The sequence below is a fragment of the Ovis aries genome, chromosome X (genome assembly GCF_016772045.2).
Source record: "Ovis aries strain OAR_USU_Benz2616 breed Rambouillet chromosome X, ARS-UI_Ramb_v3.0, whole genome shotgun sequence".
Taxonomy (NCBI): domain Eukaryota; kingdom Metazoa; phylum Chordata; class Mammalia; order Artiodactyla; family Bovidae; genus Ovis; species Ovis aries.
Window position 1 is genome coordinate 50903931 of NC_056080.1, and position 24385 is coordinate 50928315.

The window sequence follows — 24385 nt, forward strand, 5'->3', positions numbered from 1 at the left end:
CACATATATCTTTTGTGACTAGTGTTTCTTCTATTCTTGAGAAAAATACCGAGAAGTGGAACTGCTGGACCATATGGTAGTTCTTGTTTTCAGTTTTTGAGGAAAGCCTCATTGTCTCCATAGTGGCTGCACCGATATACATTTCCACCAACACCGCACGAGGGTTTCCTTCTCTCTGCATCCTCCCCAACATTTCTTACCCGTTGTCTTTTTGATAAGAGCTACTTGACAGGTATGAGGAAGTACTTCACTGTGGTCTTGATTTTCTAATCTCTGATGAGGAGATGTTGAGCATCTTTTCATATGTCTGTTAGCCATCTGTATCTCGTCTTTGCAGAAATGTCTTCAGTGCTTTGCCCCATTTTAAAATCGGGTTTTGGGTGTTTTTCCCAATACATTCTATGAGTCCTTTAGCTGTTTTGGACATCTACGACTTTTCGGATGTGTGTCGCTTGCTCATATCTTCTCCCACTCGGCAGGTTGCCTTTTTCCTTTGTTGACGGTTTCCCTTGCTGTGTAAAAGCTTTTTCGTTTGATGAACTCCCATTTGTTTCTTTTCTGATTTCGTTGCTCTTGCCTGAGGAGACATATCAAAAAAACTATTGCTAAGACCTATGTCAACCAGCATACTGCCTACGTCGTCTTCTAGGAGCTTTATGGTTTAAGGTCTAACAATTTCGTCTTTAATCTTCTGTTGTTGTGGTTTATTTTTGAATGTTGTGTAAAAAAAGGGGGTCCAGTTTTCCGTAACCATTTATTGAAGAGACAGCATTTTCCCTGATGGATGTTCTTGGCTCCCTTGTCATAGACTAATAGGCCATATGAGCGCAGGCTTATTTCTGACAGAGCATCCCCAACCGTACCCTCCATAAAGGCTGGGGTGACGTAGGAGGACCCGGTGACTTCCGTGTCCGTCCACAGCTGGTGGCACACCAAGTCTGGATAAGGTACGTCCCTGATGCCTAGCCACAGTGCGCTGGGGCAGGGATGGTCATCCCGCCTGGGGCAAGATCCCCAGGGTGGGATGCGATGGGCTCACTCCAGCAGCCAACCCAGGTCGATCCCGCCATCCACAGTCCCTCATTTAGCCTCATGAAGGTTTTCACTGTATATGTTACATCCCCTCCATGCAGTGCCAGGTTGGCTGTTGAGACGGGGAAGTGAGGAGGAATTGCATGGCCAGTCCCTGCCCTCGAGGTTGAGTCATTAAGCAGAGAGGAGATCTGACACCCTTAGATGTGGTGGCGAGTGCGTCACTGATCCCCTGTGAGGCTGCGTTGCTAGGAGACGAGAAGAATGACAAGGATCAGGGTAGATGAAGTGGACGTGGCGGGGGAGGGGACAGGGTACTCTGGGTCCTTGCTGTGCCAGTCCCAACTGCAGAATTACCCACAGCCTGCATGAGGGCGCCCGGAGGATGGATAAGCGGCTATAAATGAAGATATCAGCTGTGCCACCCCCTCCCCACCTCAAAGTCTGTATCCCCAACCTGCCCATTGGGCGTTGGTGATCTGGGGGTCACTTCTGAGCAGCATACTCTCCCCAGTTACAGAGTAGGAGCCGGAATCCGGTGATGGGCAGAGATGTGCAGCACGTCAAATTCTAGGCCGGAGACCGAGCCTTAGGAACCAACAGGCCAGAGAATCCTGGATGGGAGTTGGCTTAAATGCAGTGGCCAAATAACAAGTCTGAATGTACCTGTAGCAAGCAACGATACTGAACCATTCATTTAAAGACCTTCCCACAAAGGGAAGTCCTGGGCCTCCTGGTTTCATCAGTGAAATCTGTCAAATGTTTAAGGAAGAAATAGCACCCATCCTTCACAGATGCTTCCTGAATAGACAGGAGGGAGGAGGGAACGTTTCCTAATTCATCCTATAAGCCCAGTATTACCCCAGTACCAAAGCCAGACTTGCCATCACCAGAAAGCTACAGACCCATATCTGTCATGAATAGCGATGCATACACCCTCAACACCGTATCTGCAAACCAAATCGAGAAACATTTTGCAAAGGGCTGTGCGAGATCTCTCCCAGGACTGCAGTACTGGACCAACACTCACCTTCAGTTATGGGAAACAGTGTATTGATATAATGAAGGACGGAAACCACCTGTCATCTTGACAGACAAAGAAAAAGCATTTGACACCCTTCAAGACCCGTTCATGACAAATAGGTAAATAACTAAATCAGTAAACACGGCCAACCAACTCAGGATAGAGGGGATCGTCATCGTGGTGCTGAAGAACATCCCCGAGAAACATCCAGCTCTCGTCACATCACATCTAGTAGAGTCTGAGTGCATGCTTGCCTCTTGAGATCCAGACCAAGGATAGGAGGTCTGCTTCAACCACCTCTGTTCCACACCGACTGAAGGGTGTAGCCTGTGCACTGTGCAAGAGAAGAAAGGAAACCATGGGGAAATGAGAAATGAAACCCATGTCCACACAAACACTTGTCCTTAGATGTCTTTCACAGCAGCACTGTCTGTAATCTCCAAATAGTGGAGCAGCCTAAAAGTCTGTCAGCTGGAGAGGGGTAAACAGAGTATTCTGTAGCCATTCAGTGGAATAGCATAGATGGATGAAAAGTGATGAGCTTCTGCTTTCTGCTGCCACACGGGTGAGCCTCCAAAGCATTGTGCTAAGTGAAAGAACCCAGACACAAAAGGCCACTTCCTGCAGGAGTCCGTTGATATGAAATGCCCGCAAAGGGCAAATCTACAGAGACAGAAATTAGATGAGAGGGTGCCTGGGCGTGCAGGTCCTCTTGGGGATCGACTGCTGATGGGTACACGGACCCTTTTCGTGGTGCTGGCAGGGTTCCACAACTGCACTGTGGCGGTGGTTGCACACTGTGTGAAGTTGCTAAAAGTCACTGCCCTGGAAGTGATGGGTGTGATTTGTGGTATGTGATCACACCTCAGTAAAGCAGTTTAGGACGGTAATGCAGATGTGCAGGTGAGACATGTGGGGAAAGATGTGCCATTGCTTCTGTAACAGTGGGGAGCGCCCCCGCTCCTTCCACGTCCTGGGTCCGGCCTCCTCCACATGTGCTAGATGCTCCCTCCAGAGACAGTCGCCGTGCACGTCAGGACAGAACCCCCCGTGAGCACACACGTCTAGTGTGTCTCTGTGTTTACGCACAGGCGCCCAGTGTGTGACCACAAGTCAGTGGCTCTGGACAGGCTCCCAGAACCCACCCTGCATCTGAAATTCTACTTCGTTGTTTTCCTATTCTTCTCAAATCACGTGGACCCAGCTTCCATTTCCCAGATTCAGTAACGGATCTCAGCCCTTAGCTCCAACCACTGGTCACAGGAATACCTGTAGCCTGGTGTGAGGTCCCCTGCCTGAGCTCAGCAACCCAGGAGGGATGCTCAGCAGAGCAGTAACCAAGACAACGGAACTCCATCCATCCTCCTTCTGCCGCCAGGACTGAGGTGCGTTCCCTCCCGTCCATCTGCCTGAGTGTCTGGTAAGGAAGGGGACTTGGGGGCATAACACACCACTGAGTCATTGAAATTGTTCTAAATATGGCTGTGAATAAATATGTCAAAATTCATCTCAGAAGGGAAGACGCGTAATTAAAAATTTTTGTAACGTCTTTAGTAGCAAACATGGCTCTTCAGTTCAGGATTCTATTTAAAACCAGGATGGGTGAAGCATCATGTGATTGTGCTTCTCAACCTAAACTGTGCATCAGATCTCCCCTGGAGAGGCTTTAGGAGAGCCGATGCTGGCAGGACAGCCCCAGAGAGTCTGAAGTAGTAGGTCTGGTATGTGGCCCTGGCGTGAGCTTTATCTGAAAGTGTTCTCTTCTGAAAGCCGAGCTTGCAGCTGTGGAAACGGAACCCATTCTTACAGGAGGAAATCGAAGATCGAAAATTTGCAGCTCCTCTCTACAGCGAAAACAGGTTTTCATCATGACCCGCTATGCTTGACAGCTATCTTAGGCTGAGGAAAGGGACGACTTGCCCAAATTAATACTAGTTTGAAAACTGACCTTGTGCTTGCTCTGCTGCATGTTCCTGAATCCAAAGTTTTACAGTTAACACCCTGCTGTTGTTAGTGAAACTCAGCACATTTTAGTTCTTCTCAGGATCCCTTGTGCCTAGTTAGTTGAATACATTCCTAAAACACTGTGGAGATAACTTCATTCGACAGATCAGAATAGTGCGTCAAAGATTAAAGATGGCTGAGACTTGTAGCTGTGGATGTTGATGCAGCAGGATCGGCTGTCAGCGTATCTGCTGCCTGTGCTCAGTTGCCGTTTTAAACTGTTTCCTGTGTTATCAAATTAACTCCCGCGCTCAGATGAAGACCAAATCGGAACAGGATGGTCATTGGGAAAAATACAGTTAAGCAATCCCTTGTTTGGTGCACACCCATGAAGACCCACCTCCCTAAGGGTTCCTTAGGGATCTCTTCCAGATATTCTTTGGCACATTCCCCAGTGATGGGCTTGCACTGCTGTGTCCTGACTCATCGTCTTGTTAAAGACAGGGCTTTCAACCTCTCAGGTGCATTACAGTGCCCGGGTTCTCTCGGAGATCCAAAAGAGGGTGATGGCCCGTGCTCCGGACACCTTCAGAGTGTGTCTGCAGGAACAGGGCCTCTGAGAGGAACGGATCCCCACCTGTGGCAACAGGAAGATCTCGGGTCAGCCTTTTGCAGAGCAGCTCCAGGGGAGTCACTGCACAGTGAAGATCACACCCAGCAGCATGCCCGGGATTGTGGTTTAAGGAACTGGGTGGATGGCGGTGCCCATCCATGAGACACCCCAGGGAACACTGGCCTGGGGCTACTAGAAGGTCTGCAGGGCTTCTGGGACATCTGAGTGCAGATGCCCCATACGTCTCGGCCTGTGGGGAATCTGGGGCCCAGCTGAGATGTCCTAGGTAGATTTAGTGATAGGAAAAGCCATCAGCATACAGGGGGATACTGATGAAAACAAGTCAGATGGGTAGGAGCTCTGCGGGGGTGACGTGGTCACCCAAGGATCATGTACGGAGTGGAAGAGCACAGGGCAGGGGTTGGAAACCAGAGGAAAACAAAGCCCAAGATTTAGGAGGGGATCAAAGTAAATGGACCGACAAGGAGACTTAGAAGTAATGGACTGAGAGGTAGGGGGAAAGCCAGGGTGGGCTGCTGTCACAGACTCTGACCAAGGAAAAGTGGTTTTGAAAACGGAATGTGTCCGTGGCCAGTACAGCACTGGGTACTATGGTTTGGCCCACGGAGCTCTTGGGAGGCGTTAGCAAGGGGATGTTCTGTGGATGGGCACATGGCGGAGGAATCGAGAGGTAACCAGATAAGGATGGTCCTGGTGTCTATACTTTCAAGAAGCATGGCTTGAAAGGAACCAAAGACGCATGGTATTGGGAGCAGTGGGCTGTGTGCTCGCAGGGTGTGCTCTCCTCTCCTGGCTCCACCTGGTGATGCTGACCTGCACCACCCGTGGGTGGGGGCGGTGAAACTTGCATTGTTGTCTCTCTCCTCTTGCTGTGGGCCCGGTCCTCCCTGGCTGACTGAGCCTCAGCCACCCTGCTGGCATCTGCAGACCCGTCTGAATCTGGGTCTGATCGTCCAGCCCATCCCCGGGCAGGGACGTCCACTCCTCAGCCTCAGCCGCGAGGTCCCCTAGCCCATCGCCTGCTTAGGCTTCGTCTGGATTCAGTCCCTTTCCACATTTCTCCCTCGGGTGATGCAGAGCCCTCCCTTGGATCTCACCTGCACCGCAGCAGGAACCAAGATCAGCTCCAGAAAACGAAATTCCTAAACTGCAGCCACCCTTCTGCCCAAAGACTCCGTTGGGTCATTGTACAGTGTGCCCGCTGTGAGTCCCAAGTGTGAATGGGGTGGAATCCTCCTTTCCCTGGAGTTCCTCTTCATTTCTTGTCACACCGTCCTTGTCTGAGCTGTCTCACCTCTGCCTGCCACTGCCTCTGTGGGCCGTTCCCCCGCAGTGACTGGGATGCTCTTTTCTTTGGCTTGTCTTTCATTTGACCCATGACTTCCCATACAACATCCAGGTCAAAGGGGGCATAGTGTAGAATGCGTACCTTGCCGAGTACATCTAGGAGACGCTGTTGTCACATAAGCCCCACGCCCCTGAACTATAGAAAAACGGAGGGATAAAGAACACAAGAGTCAAATATGCCAAAGGTGCCTGAGATGTTGGCTAAGATGAGCACTGAAGAGTGTCTGTGGGATCAGGAAGTATGGATATTCATGATGGCCATGATGAGGCCAGTTACAGTGGAGTGACTGGGACAAAAGCTCCATGGAAGGCGGCAGAGGAGAGAATCTCTCAGCAGAATTTGAAGCAGTTTTGCCTTGAAGGGCAACCGGTAATGTGCCAGTAGCTGCATACTAGGGTGGTGGAAGACGGTGGGTTTCCCCCTGTGCTGTGGAATGCTCCGATGTAGAGGGAGCAGGTGCTAGTTCAGGAGAGAGGAATGATAACTGCAGGGGCAAAGTCCCTGAGAAGGTGCAAGGCATGGGATCCCGGGCAGACGTGAGCGGCTCCGTGCAGTCAGGAGCAGGCGTGGAGAGGGGCAGCAGAGTGCCAGGGCAGAAACATGCAGATCGGGACTGGGAAACTTGAGAAATCCCACCGGATTGCTTAGGTATTCTCCAGGAATTATTGGCGCGTGGGGCTGGTGGTCATTAGCATGGAGGAAGGTTAGGAGTGTGTAGTGTAGGGGTGTAGTTAGGTGACCCTGAAACTGAACAGCGGTCTACTCCGGCCATGGATTTAAGATAAAACACTTCTGTAAAGTTTTCTCCTCGATGCTCAGGTGCTCAGACACAGGCAGGGAGTGGGCAGGCAGGAGGGTGCAAGGAGCACAAGAGGTGTGTTTGTCGGGGAGAGGTGTGTTTGCGGGGGACAGCTTCCAGCCCTGGCTCAGCCCATCCAGGAGGGGCCTGGCGCATGGTGTGAAAGGACGCGCGGTCGGTGAGCTGGGTCTCCAGGAGGCTGTGGCATCAGTGCACTGGCACTAGTGCGAGGGAGCTGGAGGACAGGACGTCATGTTGAGGGTGAAGACAGGGAGGAATGCTGGAACCAGGACACCACGAGGGGCGCGGTCCTTCCTGATGCCCGGGGCGGGACCGTGGGCAGAGGGATGCTCGGGTGGGGAGGAAGGGAGCATCGCTAAGGACGGAGAGTCTCCGGGGTGACCGGGTGAGCCTCGTGGGCACTGAGGCCGGATCAGAAGAGATCAGTGAGTGTACCACGGGAGGGACGCGGTCACAGGCCGGGGGTGGGAGGGAGGAGAATGGACAGGGGACTTGTAACGTTCCCGCACGTGGGGGGCTTCGGCAGTGGGCGACAGGACCCGGACGTCACCGGTCAGGTTCTTCAGTGGAGAGTTCGAAACCCGGTCCCAGAGAAATCTCCCGGCCGGCCAGGGCCAGGAGACGGGCACGGGCCTCAGTGGGTTGCTGCGCGCAGGCCCAGAGCCAGCCAATCGGAGTGCAGCCCCGCCCGCCAAGCGCCGGATCTTCCCGGACACCCTGACTTCCTGCCCGTGTTGCTATGGTTCCGCGGACGGCTGGCTGTCCGGGGGTGGTTTGACCGGACCCCTTCGAGAGAGTCCCTCCCTTTCTCTGGTCCTTACGGGCATCCCCCTTAACTTTCGCATCCAGGCTGTCCAGTCCTCTGCGCGAAAACCCAGCAGAAACGATGACTCTTCTTCCGGGCTTGCGGCGTTTTGGTTTCTGTGGCCAGCAGGTGGCAGTGTTGCTCCACAGTGTCGTCGGGCCGGTTTTCCCTCCGCCCTTCGCGCTTTAATAAAATGACAGGAAGCCTTTTGCCACAAGAAGCGGCTGGTTTGGTTTGGTTTGGTTTGGTTTTCCTTAGCTTGTGCCGGTTGGCTGATTCAAAGTGCGTCCGAGCCCTTCAGAGAGCCCGTTGTGAGAACTTTCGCCGGACCCACTGACACTTAAAATTACAATAAAATAATATAAGCGGACATAGTGAATGATAGTGGATGGAGTGGTTGCCCTTGTCTTACTTCCGATCGTTGAGGAATTCCTGTATGTTTAAAGAGAACTTTTTTATGACAGTAAGTTTTGACTTGAAAATCATTACGTGAAGTGGAAGTGAAAGTGGCTCAGACGTGTCTGTTTCTTTAAGACCCCTTGGACTGTAGCCAGCCAGGCTCCTCTGCCCATGGGATTCTCCAGGCAAGAATAATGGAGTGGGTTGCCATTTCCTTCTCCAGAGGATCTTGCCAACCCAGCGATTGAATCTGGCTGTCCTGCACTGCAGGCTGACTCCTTACCATCTCAGCCACCTACAATAATAACATGACAGGGAAAGTGCCAAGCCAAGATCCTGCGGGGTAATTGATGCTGGACACCACCCAAGAAACAGATGCTATTACTGCCCTCATTTTATGCCTTTGGGACCTGTGGCACACAGAGGAAGAGTCGGCTCTCCAGGTTCTCAGGGTTCCTCAGAGAGTGTCCCTATGTTCAGGTCTCAAGTCTGTCAGATTGAAGTTTGCACACCGGTTTGTAGGATACTTTCCCCTCCCCAGTGGAAGAGTGACATAAAATGCTCACTGGGATTGAGGGTAAGACAGCCTGCAATGCTGCGAAAGACTGATGGCAGGAGGAGAAGGGGATGACAGAGGACGAGATGGTTGGATGTCATCACTGACTCAGTGGACATGAGTCTGAGCAAGCTCCGGGAGATGGTGAAGGACAGGGAAGCCTCCTGACGTGCTGCTTGCAGTCCATGGGGTCGCAAAGAGTCGGACACGACCAACGGACTGAAACCAATATTCATTACAATGAGATACTAAATGAAAGGGGGCGGGAGGGAAAGTTCATAGAAAACGACTCATCCACTCTATCAAGATTATGACATAACATATTTATAGTGCAAAGCACCTGAAAGTAATCAGCTGTTAAGGAGTACGAGTTGCTCAGCTCACTGCAAGGTGGGTCAGGAAGGGACTTTAATCCAGAGTCGACTGACAGAGAAGAGGGCAGCGTAGTGACCCAAAATAACCGTCTTGTTGGGGCCAGGTTGGACAGGACCCGGACATCACGGATCAGGTCCCTCTGTGGAGAGTTCCAAACAGTTTCGGGTAGAAATCTCCCAGCAGACGCAGGCTGGGAGACTGGCCCTGACCTCACTGCTCCCCGGGGCAGGCCCAGAACCAGCCCTCAGCAACTCCGGATCTTCCTGGACGTCCTGACTTCTTGCCCGTCTCGCTGTGGTTCTGTGGGCGAGTCGAGCGGAACTCGCGCGGTCCAGGCGTGGTTTGCCCGGGTCCCTTCGAGAGGTTCCCTTTCTTTCTCTGGTCCTCAGGGGCATCCCCCATAAGTCCTCTGCCCGAAAACCGCGCAGGAAGGATCGATTTTCTTCCGGGCTTGCTGGCATTTTGGTTTCTGTGGTCTGCAGGGGGCAGTGTTGCTCGGGGGAGACGCTTGCCCGTTTCTCCCCCGCCCGGCCGGGTTGAAAAAAGGCTGCATTAAGCAAACTGAAAAATTACCAACAAACAGAAAATATAAAGCAGTTTAAGGTAAAAGTAGCAATCATGGGATTGCTGTTTCATGTGGTATTTTTATTCCCAGCTTCTTTAGAATCTCCATACCGTTCTACATACTGGATGTACAGATTTACTTACCCACCAACAGTGCTAGAGGATTCCCGTTTCACCAATCCTGTTAGGCATTTATGGTTTGTAGATTTGTTGATGGTGGCCATTCTGAAAAGATGATACCTCCTTGTATTTTTGAATTGCATTTCACTACTAAAGAGCAATGTCGCACACCTCTTCATGTGTTTGTTGACCATCTATGTCTTCTTTGGAAAAATGTCTGTTTTAGGTCTTCTGCCCATTTCTTGATTGGGTTGTTTATATTTCTGATATTGAGCTGCATGAAATGCTTGTATATTTTTGAGATTAATTCTTCTTCAGTTGCTTCATTTGCGATTGTTTCTGCCATTCTGAGGGTTGTCTTTCACCTTGTTTATAGTTTCATTTGCTGTGTTAAAGAGTCAGATTGGACTAAGCAAATGAACTGAACTGAACTTGCTATAAAAATACTGTAAGTATAATTAGGTCCTATTTCTTTATTTTTTATTTTATAGTTTGAGCATTCCTTGCAATTGCCTTTCTTTGGGACTGGAATGAAAACTGACCTTTTCCAGTCTTGTGGCCACTGCTGAGTTTTCCAAATTTGCTGGCATATTGAGCACTTTCACAGTGCAGCACTTTCACAGCATTATCTTTCAGGATTTGAAATAGCTCAACTGGAATTCCATCACCTCCACTAGCTTTGTTCCTAGTGATGCTTTCTAAGGCCCACTTGACTTCACATTCCAGGATGTCTGTCTCTAGGTGAGTGATCACACCATTGTGATTATCTGGGTTGTGAAGATCTTTTTTGTACAGTTCTTCTGTGCATTCTTGCCACCTCTTCTTAATATCTTCTGCTTCTGTTAGGTCCAGACCATTTCTGTCCTTTATCGAGCCCATCTTTCCCTTGGTATCTCTAATTTTTTGAAGAGATCTCTAGTCTTTCCCAGTCTGTTTTTTCCTCCATTTCTTTGCATTGATCGCTGAAGAAGGCTTTCTGATCTCTTCTTGCTATTCTTTGGAACTTTGCATTCGATGCTTTTATCTTTCCTTTTCTCCTTTACTTTTCGCTTCTCTTCTTTTCACAGCTATTTGTAAGGCCTCCCCAGACAGCCATTTTGCTATTTTGCATTTCTTTTCCATGGGGATGGTCTTGATCCCTGTCTCCTGTACAATGTCATGAACCTCATTCCATAGTTCATCAGGCACTCTATCTATCAGATCCAGGCCCTGAAATCTATTTCTCACTTCCACGGTATAATCATAAGGGATTTGATTTAGGTCATACCTAAATGGTCTAGCGGTTTTCCTTACTTTCTTCAGTTTAAGTCTGAATTTGGTAATAATGAGTACATGATCTGGGCCACAGTCAGCTCCCGGTCTTGTTTTTGTTGACTGTATAGAGCTTCTCCATCTTTGGCTGCAAAGAATATGATCAATCTGATTTCGGTGTTGACCATCTGGTGATGTCCATGTGTAGAGTCTTCTCTTGTGTTGTTGGAAGAGGATGTTTGCTATGACCAGTGCATTTTCTTGGCAAAACTCTATTAGTCTTTGCCCTGCTTCATTCTGCATTCCAAGGCCAAATTTGCCTGTTACTCCAGATGTTTCTTGACTTCCTACTTTTGCATTCCAGTCCCCTATAATGAAAAGGACATCTTTTTTGGGTGTTAGTTCTAGAAGGTCTTGTAGGTCTTCATAGAACCGTTCAACTTCAGCTTCTTCAGTGTCTACCGCACAATTGCACTCATCTCACATGCTAGTAAAATAATGCTCAAAATTCTCCAAGCCAGGCTTCAGCAATACGGGAACCGTGAACTTCCTGATGTTCAAGCTGGTTTTAGAAAAGGCAGAGGAACCAGAGATCAAATTACCAACATCCGCTGGATCATGGAAAAGCAAGAGAATTCCAGAAAAACATCTATTTCTGCTTTATTGACTATGCCAAAGCCTTTGACTGTGTGGATCACAATAAACTGTCAAAAATTCTGAAAGAGATGGGAATACCAGACCATCTGACCTGCCTCTTGAGAAATCTGTATGCAGGTCAGGAAGCAGCAGTTAGAATTGGACATGGAACAACAGACTGGTTCCAAATAGGAAAAGGAGTACGTCAAGGCTGTATATTGTCACCCTGCTTATTTAACTTATATGCAGAGTACATCATGAGAAACGCTGGACTGGAAGAAACACAAGCTGGAATCAAGATTGCCGGGAGAAATATCAATAACCTCAGATATGCAGATGACACCACCCTTATGGCAGAAAGTGAAGAGGAACTAAAAGCCTCTTGTTGAAAGTGAAAGTGGAGAGTGAAAAAGTTGGCTTGAAGCTCAACATTCAGAAAACGAAGATCATGGCATCTAGTCCCATCACTTCACGGGAAATAGATGGGGAAACAGTGGAAACAGTGTCAGACTTTATCTTTTTGGGCTCCAAAATCACTGCAGATGGTGACTGCAGCCATGAAAGTAAAAGACGCTTACTCCTTGGAAGAAAAATTATGACCAACCTAGATAGTATATTCAAAAGCAGAGACATTACTTTGCCGACTAAGGTCCATCTAGTCAAGGCTATGGTTTTTCCAGTAGTCATGTATGGATATGAGAGTTGGACTGTGAAGAAGGCTGAGCGCCCAAGAATTGATGCTTTTGAACTGTGGTGTTGGAGAAGACTCTTGAGAATCCCTGGGACTGCAAGGAGATCCAACCAGTCCATTCTGAAGATCAGCCCTGGGATTTCTTTGGAGGGAATGATGCTAAAGCTGAAACTCCAGTACTTTGGCCACCTCATGGGAAGAGTTGACTCATTGGAAAAGACTCTGATGCTGGGAGGGATTGGGGGCAGGAGGAGAAGGGGACAACAGAGGGTGAGATGGCTGGATGGCATCACTGACTAGATGAATGGGAATCTGAGTGAACTCCAGGAGTTGGTGATGAACAGGGAGGCCTGGCATGCTGCGATTCATCGGGTCGCAAAGAGTCGGACATGACTGAACGACTGAACTGAACTGAATGGAAAGAGAATATTGCTAATTTTTTTGTTAGAGTGTTCTCCCTATGTTTTCCTCTAAGAGTTTTATAGCATCTGGCCTTATGTTTGTTCTTTAATTGATTTTGAGTGTTTTTTCCCTCCCTGTGGTGTTAGGAAGTATTCTAATTTCTTTGTTTTACATGTTACTGTCTGATTTTCACAGCACCACTTATTGAAGATGCTGTCTTTTCTCCATTGTACATTCTTACCTCCTTGAGTATAGATGAGGTGCCCCACAGGTGCAAGGGTCTGTCTCTGGGCTTCCTATTGTGTTCCATTGGTCTTTCCTTTTGTACTTACCTAGAGATTTTACATTAGTCTTTGTTGTAAAGCTGGTGTGGTACTGTTGAATTCCCTGAGCCTTCGCTTGTCTTTTGATTCTCTGTTGAATCTGAAAGAAGAGCCTTGCTGGGTAGAGTATTTTTGGTTGTAGGTTTTTCCCTTTCACCACTTTAAATATATCATGCCAATCCCTTCCGGCGTGCAGAGTTTCTGCTGAGAAATCAGCTGATAATTTTATGGGGATTCCCTCTTATGTTATTTGCTTCTTTTCCCTTGACCTGCTTAATATTTTCTCTTTGTTGTTAAATTTTCAGTTTGCTTAATGTGTGTCTCAGCATTTTGAGCCATCCAACTGGGCAAGCACAGGAAAAAAAAATCCGTCCCTGATTACCGCAAAAAACTTCGAGAACTTTTTTCAACCCGGCCGGGCGGGGGAGAAACGGGCAAGCGTCTCCCCCGAGCAACACTGCCCCCTGCAGACCACAGAAACCAAAATGCCAGCAAGCCCGGAAGAAAATCGATCCTTCCTGCGCGGTTTTCGGGCAGAGGACTTATGGGGGATGCCCCTGAGGACCAGAGAAAGAAAGGGAACCTCTCGAAGGGACCCGGGCAAACCACGCCTGGACCGCGCGAGTTCCGCTCGACTCGCCCACAGAACCACAGCGAGACGGGCAAGAAGTCAGGACGTCCAGGAAGATCCGGAGTTGCTGAGGGCTGGTTCTGGGCCTGCCCCGGGGAGCAGTGAGGTCAGGGCCAGTCTCCCAGCCTGCGTCTGCTGGGAGATTTCTCCCCGAAACTGTTTGGAACTCTCCACAGAGGGACCTGATCCGTGATGTCCGGGTCCTGTCCAACCTGGCCCCAACAAGACGGTTATTTTGGGTCACTACGCTGCCCTCTTCTCTGTCAGTCGACTCTGGATTAAAGTCCCTTCCTGACCCACCTTGCAGTGAGCTGAGCAACTCGTACTCCTTAACAGCTGATTACTTTCAGGTGCTTTGCACTATAAATATGTTATGTCATAATCTTGATAGAGTGGATGAGTCGTTTTCTATGAACTTTCCCTCCCGCCCCCTTTCATTTAGTATCTCATTGTAATGAATATTGGTTTCAGTCCGTTGGTCGTGTCCGACTCTTTGCGACCCCATGGACTGCAAGCAGCACGTCAGGAGGCTTCCCTGTCCTTCACCATCTCCCGGAGCTTGCTCAGACTCATGTCCACTGAGTCAGTGATGACATCCAACCATCTCGTCCTCTGTCATCCCCTTCTCCTCCTGCCATCAGTCTTTCGCAGCATTGCAGGCTGTCTTACCCTCAATCCCAGTGAGCATTTTATGTCACTCTTCCACTGGGGAGGGAAAGTATCCTACAAACCGGTGTGCAAACTTCAATCTGACAGACTTGAGACCTGAACATAGGGACACTCTCTGAGGAACCCTGAGAACCTGGAGAGCCGACTCTTCCTCTGTGTGCCACAGGTCCCAAAGGCATAAAATGAGGGCAGTAATAGCATCTGCTTGGGTGGTGTCCAGCATCAATTACCCAGCAGGATCTTGGCTTGGCACTTGTCCCTGTCATGTTATTATTGTAGGTGGCTGAGATGGTAAGGAGTCAGCCTGCAGTGCAGGACAGCCAGATTCAATCGCTGGGTTGGCAAGATCCTCTGGAGAAGGAAATGGCAACCCACTCCATTATTCTTGCCTGGAGAATCCCATGGGCAGAGGAGCCTGGCTGGCTACAGTCCAAGGGGTCTTAAAGAAACAGACACGTCTGAGCCACTTTCACTTCCACTTCACGTAATGATTTTCAAGTCAAAACTCACTGTCATAAAAAGTTCTCTTTAAACATACAGGAATTCCTCAACGATCGGAAGTAAGACAAGGGCAACCACTCCATCCACTATCATTCACTATGTCCGCTTATATTATTTTATTGTAATTTTAAGTGTCAGTGGGTCCGGCGAAAGTTCTCACAACGGGCTCTCTGAAGGGCTCGGACGCACTTTGAATCAGCCAACCGGCACAAGCTAAGGAAAACCAAACCAAACCAAACCAAACCAGCCGCTTCTTGTGGCAAAAGGCTTCCTGTCATTTTATTAAAGCGCGAAGGGCGGAGGGAAAACCGGCCCGGCGACACTGTGGAGCAACACTACCACCTGCTGGCCACAGAAACCAAAACGCCGCAAGCCCGGAAGAAGAGTCATCGTTTCTGCTGGGTTTTCGCGCAGAGGACTGGACAGCCTGGATGCGAAAGTTAAGGGGGATGCCCGTAAGGACCAGAGAAAGGAAGGGACTCTCTCGAAGGGGTCCGGTCAAACCACCCCCGGACAGCCAGCCGTCCGCGGAACCATAGCAACACGGGCAGGAAGTCAGGGTGTCCGGGAAGATCCGGCGCTTGGCGGGCGGGGCTGCACTCCGATTGGCTGGCTCTGGGCCTGCGCGCAGCAACCCACTGAGGCCCGTGCCCGTCTCCTGGCCCTGGCCGGCCGGGAGATTTCTCTGGGACCGGGTTTCGAACTCTCCACTGAAGAACCTGACCGGTGACGTCCGGGTCCTGTCGCCCACTGCCGAAGCCCCCCACGTGCGGGAACGTTACAAGTCCCCTGTCCATTCTCCTCCCTCCCACCCCCGGCCTGTGACCGCGTCCCTCCCGTGGTACACTCACTGTTCTCTCAGGCCTCACTCTTCTGATCCGTCCTCAGTGCCCACGAGGCTCACCCGGTCACCCCGGAGACTCTCCGTCCTTAGCGATGCTCCCTTCCTCCCCACCCGAGCATCCCTCTGCCCACGGTCCCGCCCCGGGCATCAGGAAGGACCGCGCCCCTCGTGGTGTCCTGGTTCCAGCATTCCTCCCTGTCATCACCCTCAACGTGACGTCCTGTCCTCCAGCTCCCTCGCACTAGTGCCAGTGCACTGATGCCACAGCCTCCTGGAGACCCAGCTCACCGACCGCGCGTCCTTTCACACCATGCGCCAGGCCCCTCCTGGATGGGCTGAGCCAGGGCTGGAAGCTGTCCCCCGCAAACACACCTCTCCCCGACAAACACACCTCTTGTGCTCCTTGCACCCTCCTGCCTGCCCACTCCCTGCCTGTGTCTGAGCACCTGAGCATCGAGGAGAAAACTTTACAGAAGTGTTTTATCTTAAATCCATGGCCCGAGTAGACCGCTGTTCAGTTTCAGGGTCACCTAACTACACCCCTACACTACACATTCCTAACCTTCCTCCATGCTAATGACCACCAGCCCCACGCGCCAATAATTCCTGGAGAATACCTAAGCAATCCGGTGGGATTTCTCAAGTTTCCCAGTCCCGATCTGCATGTTTCTGCCCTGGCACTCTGCTGCCCCTCTCCACGCCTGCTCCTGACTGCACGGAGCCGCTCACCTCTGCCCGGGATCCCATGCCTTGCACCTTCTCAGGGACTTTGCCCCTGCAGTTATCATTCCTCTCTCCTGAACTAGCACCTGCTCCCTCTACATCGGAGCATTCCACAGCACAGGGGGAAACCCACCGTCTTCCACCACCCTAGTATGCAGCTACTGGCACATTACCGGTTGCCCTTCAAGGCAAAACTGCTTCAAATTCTGCTGAGAGATTCTCTCCTCTGCCGCCTTCCATGGAGCTTTTGTCCCAGTCACTCCACTGTAACTGGCCTCATCATGGCCATCATGAATATCCATACTTCCTGATCCCACAGACACTCTTCAGTGCTCATCTTAGGCAACATCTCAGGCACCTTTGGCATATTTGACTCTTGTGTTCTTTATCCCTCTGTTTTTCTATAGTTCAGGGGCGTGGGGCTTATGTGACAACAGCGTCTCCTAGATGTACTCGGCAAGGTACGCATTCTACACTATGCCCCCTTTGACGTGGATGTTGTATGGTAAGTCATGGGTCAAATGAAAGACAAGCCAAAGAAAAGAGCATCCCAGTCACTGCGGGGGAACGGCCCACAGAGGCAGTGGCAGGCAGAGGTGAGACAGCTCAGACAAGGACGGTGTGACAAGAAATGAAGAGGAACTCCAGGGAAAGGAGGATTCCACCCCATTCACACTTGGGACTCACAGCGGGCACACTGTACAATGACCCAACGGAGTCTTTGGGCAGAAGGGTGGCTGCAGTTTAGGAATTTCGTTTTCTGGAGCTGATCTTGGTTCCTGCTGCGGTGCAGGTGAGATCCAAGGGAGGGCTCTGCATCACCCGAGGGAGAAATGTGGAAAGGGACTGAATCCAGACGAAGCCTAAGCAGGCGATGGGCTAGGGGACCTCGCGGCTGAGGCTGAGGAGTGGACATCCCTGCCCGGGGATGGGCTGGACGATCAGACCCAGATTCAGACGGGTCTGCAGATGCCAGCAGGATGGCTGAGGCTCAGTCAGCCAGGGAGGACCGGGCCCACAGCAAGAGGAGAGAGACAACAATGCAAGTTTCACCGCCCCCACCCACGGGCGGTGCAGGTCAGCATCACCAGGTGGAGCCAGGAGAGGAGAGCACACCCTGCGAGCACACAGCCCACTGCTCCCAATACCATGCGTCTTTGGTTCCTTTCAAGCCATGCTTCTTGAAAGTATAGACACCAGGACCATCCTTATCTGGTTACCTCTCGATTCCTCCGCCATGTGCCCATCCACAGAACATCCCCTTGCTAACGCCTCCCAAGAGCTCCGTGGGCCAAACCATAGTACCCAGTGCTGTACTGGCCACGGACACATTCCGTTTTCAAAACCACTTTTCCTTGGTCAGAGTCTGTGACAGCAGCCCACCCTGGCTTTCCCCCTACCTCTCAGTCCATTACTTCTAAGTCTCCTTGTCGGTCCATTTACTTTGATCCCCTCCTAAATCTTGGGCTTTGTTTTCCTCTGGTTTCCAACCCCTGCCCTGTGCTCTTCCACTCCGTACATGATCCTTGGGTGACCACGTCACCCCCGCAGAGCTCCTACCCATCTGACTTGTTTTCATCAGTATCCCCCTGTATGCTGATGGCTTTTCCTATCACTAAATCTACCTAGGACATCTCAGCTGGGCCCCAGATTCCCCACAGGCCGAGACGTATGGGGCATCTGCACTCAGATGTCCCAGAAGCCCTGCAGACCTTCTAGTAGCCCCAGGCCAGTGTTCCCTGGGGTGTCTCATGGATGGGCACCGCCATCCACCCAGTTCCTTAAACCACAATCCCGGGCATGCTGCTGGGTGTGATCTTCACTGTGCAGTGACTCCCCTGGAGCTGCTCTGCAAAAGGCTGACCCGAGATCTTCCTGTTGCCACAGGTGGGGATCCGTTCCTCTCAGAGGCCCTGTTCCTGCAGACACACTCTGAAGGTGTCCGGAGCACGGGCCATCACCCTCTTTTGGATCTCCGAGAGAACCCGGGCACTGTAATGCACCTGAGAGGCTGAAAGCCCTGTCTTTAACAAGACGATGAGTCAGGACACAGCAGTGCAAGCCCATCACTGGGGAATGTGCCAAAGAATATCTGGAAGAGATCCCTAAGGAACCCTTAGGGAGGTGGGTCTTCATGGGTGTGCACCAAACAAGGGATTGCTTAACTGTATTTTTCCCAATGACCATCCTGTTCCGATTTGGTCTTCATCTGAGCGCGGGAGTTAATTTGATAACACAGGAAACAGTTTAAAACGGCAACTGAGCACAGGCAGCAGATACGCTGACAGCCGATCCTGCTGCATCAACATCCACAGCTACAAGTCTCAGCCATCTTTAATCTTTGACGCACTGTTCCGATCTGGTGCACGACGGTATCTCCACAGTGTTTTAGGAATGTATTCAACTAACTAAGCACAAGGGATCCTGACAAGAACTAAAACGTACTGAGTTTCACTAACAACAGCAGGGTGTTAACTGTAAAACTTTGGATTCAGGAACATGCAGCAGAGCAAGCACAAGGTCAGTTTTCAAACTAGTATTAATTTGGGCAAGTCGTCCCTTTCCTCAGCCTAAGATAGCTGTCAAGCATAGCGGGTCATGATGAAAACCTGTTTTCGCTGTAGAGAGGAGCTGCAAATTTTCGATCTTCGATTTCCTCCTGTAAGAATGGGTTCCGTTTCCACAGCTGCAAGCTCGGCTTTCAGAAGAGAACACTTTCAGATAAAGCTCACGCCAGGGCCACATACCAGACCTACTACTTCAGACTCTCTGGGGCTGTCCTGCCAGCATCGGCTCTCCTAAAGCCTCTCCAGGGGAGATCTGATGCACAGTTTAGGTTGAGAAGCACAATCACATGATGCTTCACCCATCCTGGTTTTAAATAGAATCCTGAACTGAAGAGCCATGTTTGCTACTAAAGACGTTACAAAAATTTTTAATTACGCGTCTTCCCTTCTGAGATGAATTTTGACATATTTATTCACAGCCATATTTAGAACAATTTCAATGACTCAGTGGTGTGTTATGCCCCCAAGTCCCCTTCCTTACCAGACACTCAGGCAGATGGACGGGAGGGAACGCACCTCAGTCCTGGCGGCAGAAGGAGGATGGATGGAGTTCCGTTGTCTTGGTTACTGCTCTGCTGAGCATCCCTCCTGGGTTGCTGAGCTCAGGCAGGGGACCTCACACCAGGCTACAGGTATTCCTGTGACCAGTGGTTGGAGCTAAGGGCTGAGATCCGTTACTGAATCTGGGAAATGGAAGCTGGGTCCACGTGATTTGAGAAGAATAGGAAAACAACGAAGTAGAATTTCAGATGCAGGGTGGGTTCTGGGAGCCTGTCCAGAGCCACTGACTTGTGGTCACACACTGGGCGCCTGTGCGTAAACACAGAGACACACTAGACGTGTGTGCTCACGGGGGGTTCTGTCCTGACGTGCACGGCGACTGTCTCTGGAGGGAGCATCTAGCACATGTGGAGGAGGCCGGACCCAGGACGTGGAAGGAGCGGGGGCGCTCCCCACTGTTACAGAAGCAATGGCACATCTTTCCCCACATGTCTCACCTGCACATCTGCATTACCGTCCTAAACTGCTTTACTGAGGTGTGATCACATACCACAAATCACACCCATCACTTCCAGGGCAGTGACTTTTAGCAACTTCACACAGTGTGCAACCACCGCCACAGTGCAGTTGTGGAACCCTGCCAGCACCACGAAAAGGGTCCGTGTACCCATCAGCAGTCGATCCCCAAGAGGACCTGCACGCCCAGGCACCCTCTCATCTAATTTCTGTCTCTGTAGATTTGCCCTTTGCGGGCATTTCATATCAACGGACTCCTGCAGGAAGTAGCCTTTTGTGTCTGGGTTCTTTCACTTAGCACAATGCTTTGGAGGCTCACCCGTGTGGCAGCAGAAAGCAGAAGCTCATCACTTTTCATCCATCTATGCTATTCCACTGAATGGCTACAGAATACTCTGTTTACCCCTCTCCAGCTGACAGACTTTTAGGCTGTTCCACTATTTGGAGATTACAGACAGTGCTGCTGTGAAAGACATCTAAGGACAAGTGTTTGTGTGGACATGGGTTTCATTTCTCATTTCCCCATGATTTCCTTTCTTCTCTTGCACAGTGCACAGGCTACACCCTTCAGTCGGTGTGGAACAGAGGTGGTTGAAGCAGACCTCCTATCCTTGGTCTGGATCTCAAGAGGCAAGCATGCACTCAGACTCTACTAGATGTGATGTGACGAGAGCTGGATGTTTCTCGGGGATGTTCTTCAGCACCACGATGACGATCCCCTCTATCCTGAGTTGGTTGGCCGTGTTTACTGATTTAGTTATTTACCTATTTGTCATGAACGGGTCTTGAAGGGTGTCAAATGCTTTTTCTTTGTCTGTCAAGATGACAGGTGGTTTCCGTCCTTCATTATATCAATACACTGTTTCCCATAACTGAAGGTGAGTGTTGGTCCAGTACTGCAATCCTGGGAGAGATCTCGCACAGCCCTTTGCAAAATGTTTCTCGATTTGGTTTGCAGATACGGTGTTGAGGGTGTATGCATCGCTATTCATGACAGATATGGGTCTGTAGCTTTCTGGTGATGGCAAGTCTGGCTTTGGTACTGGGGTAATACTGGGCTTATAGGATGAATTAGGAAACGTTCCTCCTCCCTCCTGTCTATTCAGGAAGCATCTGTGAAGGATGGGTGCTATTTCTTCCTTAAACATTTGACAGATTTCACTGATGAAACCAGGAGGCCCAGGACTTCCCTTTGTGGGAAGGTCTTTAAATGAATGGTTCAGTATCGTTGCTTGCTACAGGTACATTCAGACTTGTTATTTGGCCACTGCATTTAAGCCAACTCCCATCCAGGATTCTCTGGCCTGTTGGTTCCTAAGGCTCGGTCTCCGGCCTAGAATTTGACGTGCTGCACATCTCTGCCCATCACCGGATTCTGGCTCCTACTCTGTAACTGGGGAGAGTATGCTGCTCAGAAGTGACCCCCAGATCACCAACGCCCAATGGGCAGGTTGGGGATACAGACTTTGAGGTGGGGAGGGGGTGGCACAGCTGATATCTTCATTTATAGCCGCCTATCCATCCTCCGGGCGCCCTCATGCAGGCTGTGGGTAATTCTGCAGTTGGGACTGGCACAGCAAGGACCCAGAGTACCCTGTCCCCTCCCCCGCCACGTCCACTTCATCTACCCTGATCCTTGTCATTCTTCTCGTCTCCTAGCAACGCAGCCTCACAGGGGATCAGTGACGCACTCGCCACCACATCTAAGGGTGTCAGATCTCCTCTCTGCTTAATGACTCAACCTCGAGGGCAGGGACTGGCCATGCAATTCCTCCTCACTTCCCCGTCTCAACAGCCAACCTGGCACTGCATGGAGGGGATGTAACATATACAGTGAAAACCTTCATGAGGCTAAATGAGGGACTGTGGATGGCGGGATCGACCTGGGTTGGCTGCTGGAGTGAGCCCATCGCATCCCACCCTGGGGATCTTGCCCCAGGCGGGGATGACCATCCCTGCCCCAGCGCACTGTGGCTAGGCATCAGGGACGTACCTTATCCAGACTTGGTGTGCCACCAGCTGTGGACGGACACGGAAGTCACCGGGTCCTCCTACGTCACCCCAGCCTTTATGGAGGGTACGGTTGGGGATGCTCTGTCAGAAATAAGCCTGCGCTCATATGGCCTATTAGTCTATGACAAGGGAGCCAAGAACATCCATCAGGGAAAATGCTGTCTCTTCAATAAATGGTTACGGAAAACTGGACCCCCTTTTTTTACACAACATTCAAAAATAAACCACAACAACAGAAGATTAAAGACGAAATTGTTAGACCTTAAACCATAAAGCTCCTAGAAGACGACGTAGGCAGTATGCTGGTTGACATAGGTCTTAGCAATAGTTTTTTTGATATGTCTCCTCAGGCAAGAGCAACGAAATCAGAAAGAAACAAATGGGAGTTCATCAAACGAAAAAGCTTTTACACAGCAAGGGAAACCGTCAACAAAGGAAAAAGGCAACCTGCCGAGTGGGAGAAGATATGAGCAAGCGACACACATCCGAAAAGTCGTAGATGTCCAAAACAGCTAAAGGACTCATAGAATGTATTGGGAAAAACACCCAAAACCCGATTTTAAAATGGGGCAAAGCACTGAAGACATTTCTGCAAAGACGAGATACAGATGGCTAATAGACATATGAAAAGATGCTCAACATCTCCTCATCAGAGATTAGAAAATCAAGACCACAGTGAAGTACTTCCTCATACCTGTCAAGTAGCTCTTATCAAAAAGACAACGGGTAAGAAATGTTGGGGAGGATGCAGAGAGAAGGAAACCCTCGTGCGGTGTTGGTGGAAATGTATATCGGTGCAGCCACTATGGAGACAATGAGGCTTTCCTCAAAAACTGAAAACAAGAACTACCATATGGTCCAGCAGTTCCACTTCTCGGTATTTTTCTCAAGAATAGAAGAAACACTAGTCACAAAAGATATATGTGCTCCTCTGTTCACTGCAGCGTCATTTACAGCCAAGGGGAGCCAAGATATGGAAGGAACCTAAGTGCCCATCGATAGATGAGTCAAAAAGACAGAAATGGTGTACACACACACACACACACACACACACACACACACACAGAGTGGAATATTACTCAGCAATAAAAAAAGAATGAAATCTTGTCATTGTCGACAACATGGATGGACCTAGAGGGTGTTATGCCAAGTAAAACTATGCACACAGAGAAAGACAAATACCACACCATTTTATTTACATGTGGAACCGCAGAAACAAAATAAGAGAACACGGGAAACGAGAGAGAAATAGAGTCAGAGACACAGAGAACAAACTGGTGGTTATCAGAGGAGGAGGGAGTAGGGAGATGTGTAGAACAGGGAAGGGATTAGCAGACACAAACTTCCAGTTATAAAATAAGTCATGGGAATGGAATGTACACACAGGGAATATAGTCAATAACCTTGTCAGAAATCTCTGTGGTGACACATGGTAACCAAGCTTATCATAGCAATTCATTTCACAATGTTTAAAAATATGGAGTCACTTTGTTGTGCACCTGAAACAAATATAGTATCATACATCAACTTTGGGCCTCGCCAGTGGCTCAGCGGTAAAGCATCCTCCTGCAATGCTGGAGCTGCAGGAGGCGTGGGTTGGATTCCTGGGTCAGGAAGATCCCCTGGAGGAGGGCATGGCAGCCCACTCCAGTACTCTTGCCTGGAGAATCCCATGGACAGAGGAGCCTGGCGGGCTACAGTCATGTGGTCGCAAAGAGTTGGACATGACTGATGTGACTTAGCATGCATGCATGCATGGCAACTTTACTGAAGAAATAAAGAGTGGGGGCTCTGAATGGAGGATGCTGAGGTTTGTGGGTCACTTTTCCTCTGGCGGCCTATGTGACCCTAAGCCATCCCCCTAACTTCCCTGTCCTCTGCTTTCTCACCTCATCAATTAGGATTGAAATCTTCCAAAATGATGGGTCTTTGAAGGAGGGGTAACTAAGATGACATAAAGAAATATATTGAATGTGGTCTGATACCTGATAAAGGATGAACAACCTTGAAATGCCAGGTTAGCCCTGCTAAACGTGCCCACGCTGACTAAATTCATGCCTCTGAGTTTCAAGAAGAAAAGCTCCCTTGGGAGACAAGTCCTGCAAGATGGGCTGAGCTCTGAAGCTCTCTGATGAGATCACAAGTTCAGACTCCAATAAATATACCCGTTCTCAAGCGCCTCTGTCTACAGAAGACTCGTGGATTTCTGCAGAACTATAGCTCTGGGGACTAGCTGAGAGCACAGACTGACAGACAGCAGAATTCATTTTCACTTCTGAAGAATCTCACGGGCACTTGCTGCCTACACAACATTGGGCTCTGAGTGTGGGGAGGAAAAGTACATTTCATCACTCATGTCTCCAGTAATGAAAAGGGAAGCTATTTGTTATTAGGGGAAAGATGTTTGTGAATCACAGATCTGAGAAAGGTCTTATATTCAGAATACGTAAGGAATTTTAAAATTGTAAAGGACAAAATGTAGTGAAAGAGGACAGA

At 49.9% G+C, this 24385-nt stretch overlaps 2 long non-coding RNA genes across 2 annotated transcripts; one reads left to right on the forward strand and one right to left on the reverse strand.

The window, feature by feature from the left end:
- Positions 1 to 2063: 2063 nt before the first annotated feature.
- LOC114111369 (uncharacterized) lies at positions 2064 to 7133 on the reverse strand. Its single transcript, XR_003587441.3, has 2 exons — positions 4401 to 7133; positions 2064 to 2390 (listed from the first exon to the last, which is right to left on the reverse strand). It is a non-coding gene; the product is annotated as an uncharacterized LOC114111369 (long non-coding RNA).
- LOC132658787 (uncharacterized) lies at positions 7048 to 20753 on the forward strand. Its single transcript, XR_009598824.1, has 2 exons — positions 7048 to 7227; positions 7652 to 20753. It is a non-coding gene; the product is annotated as an uncharacterized LOC132658787 (long non-coding RNA).
- Positions 20754 to 24385: the final 3632 nt, after the last annotated feature.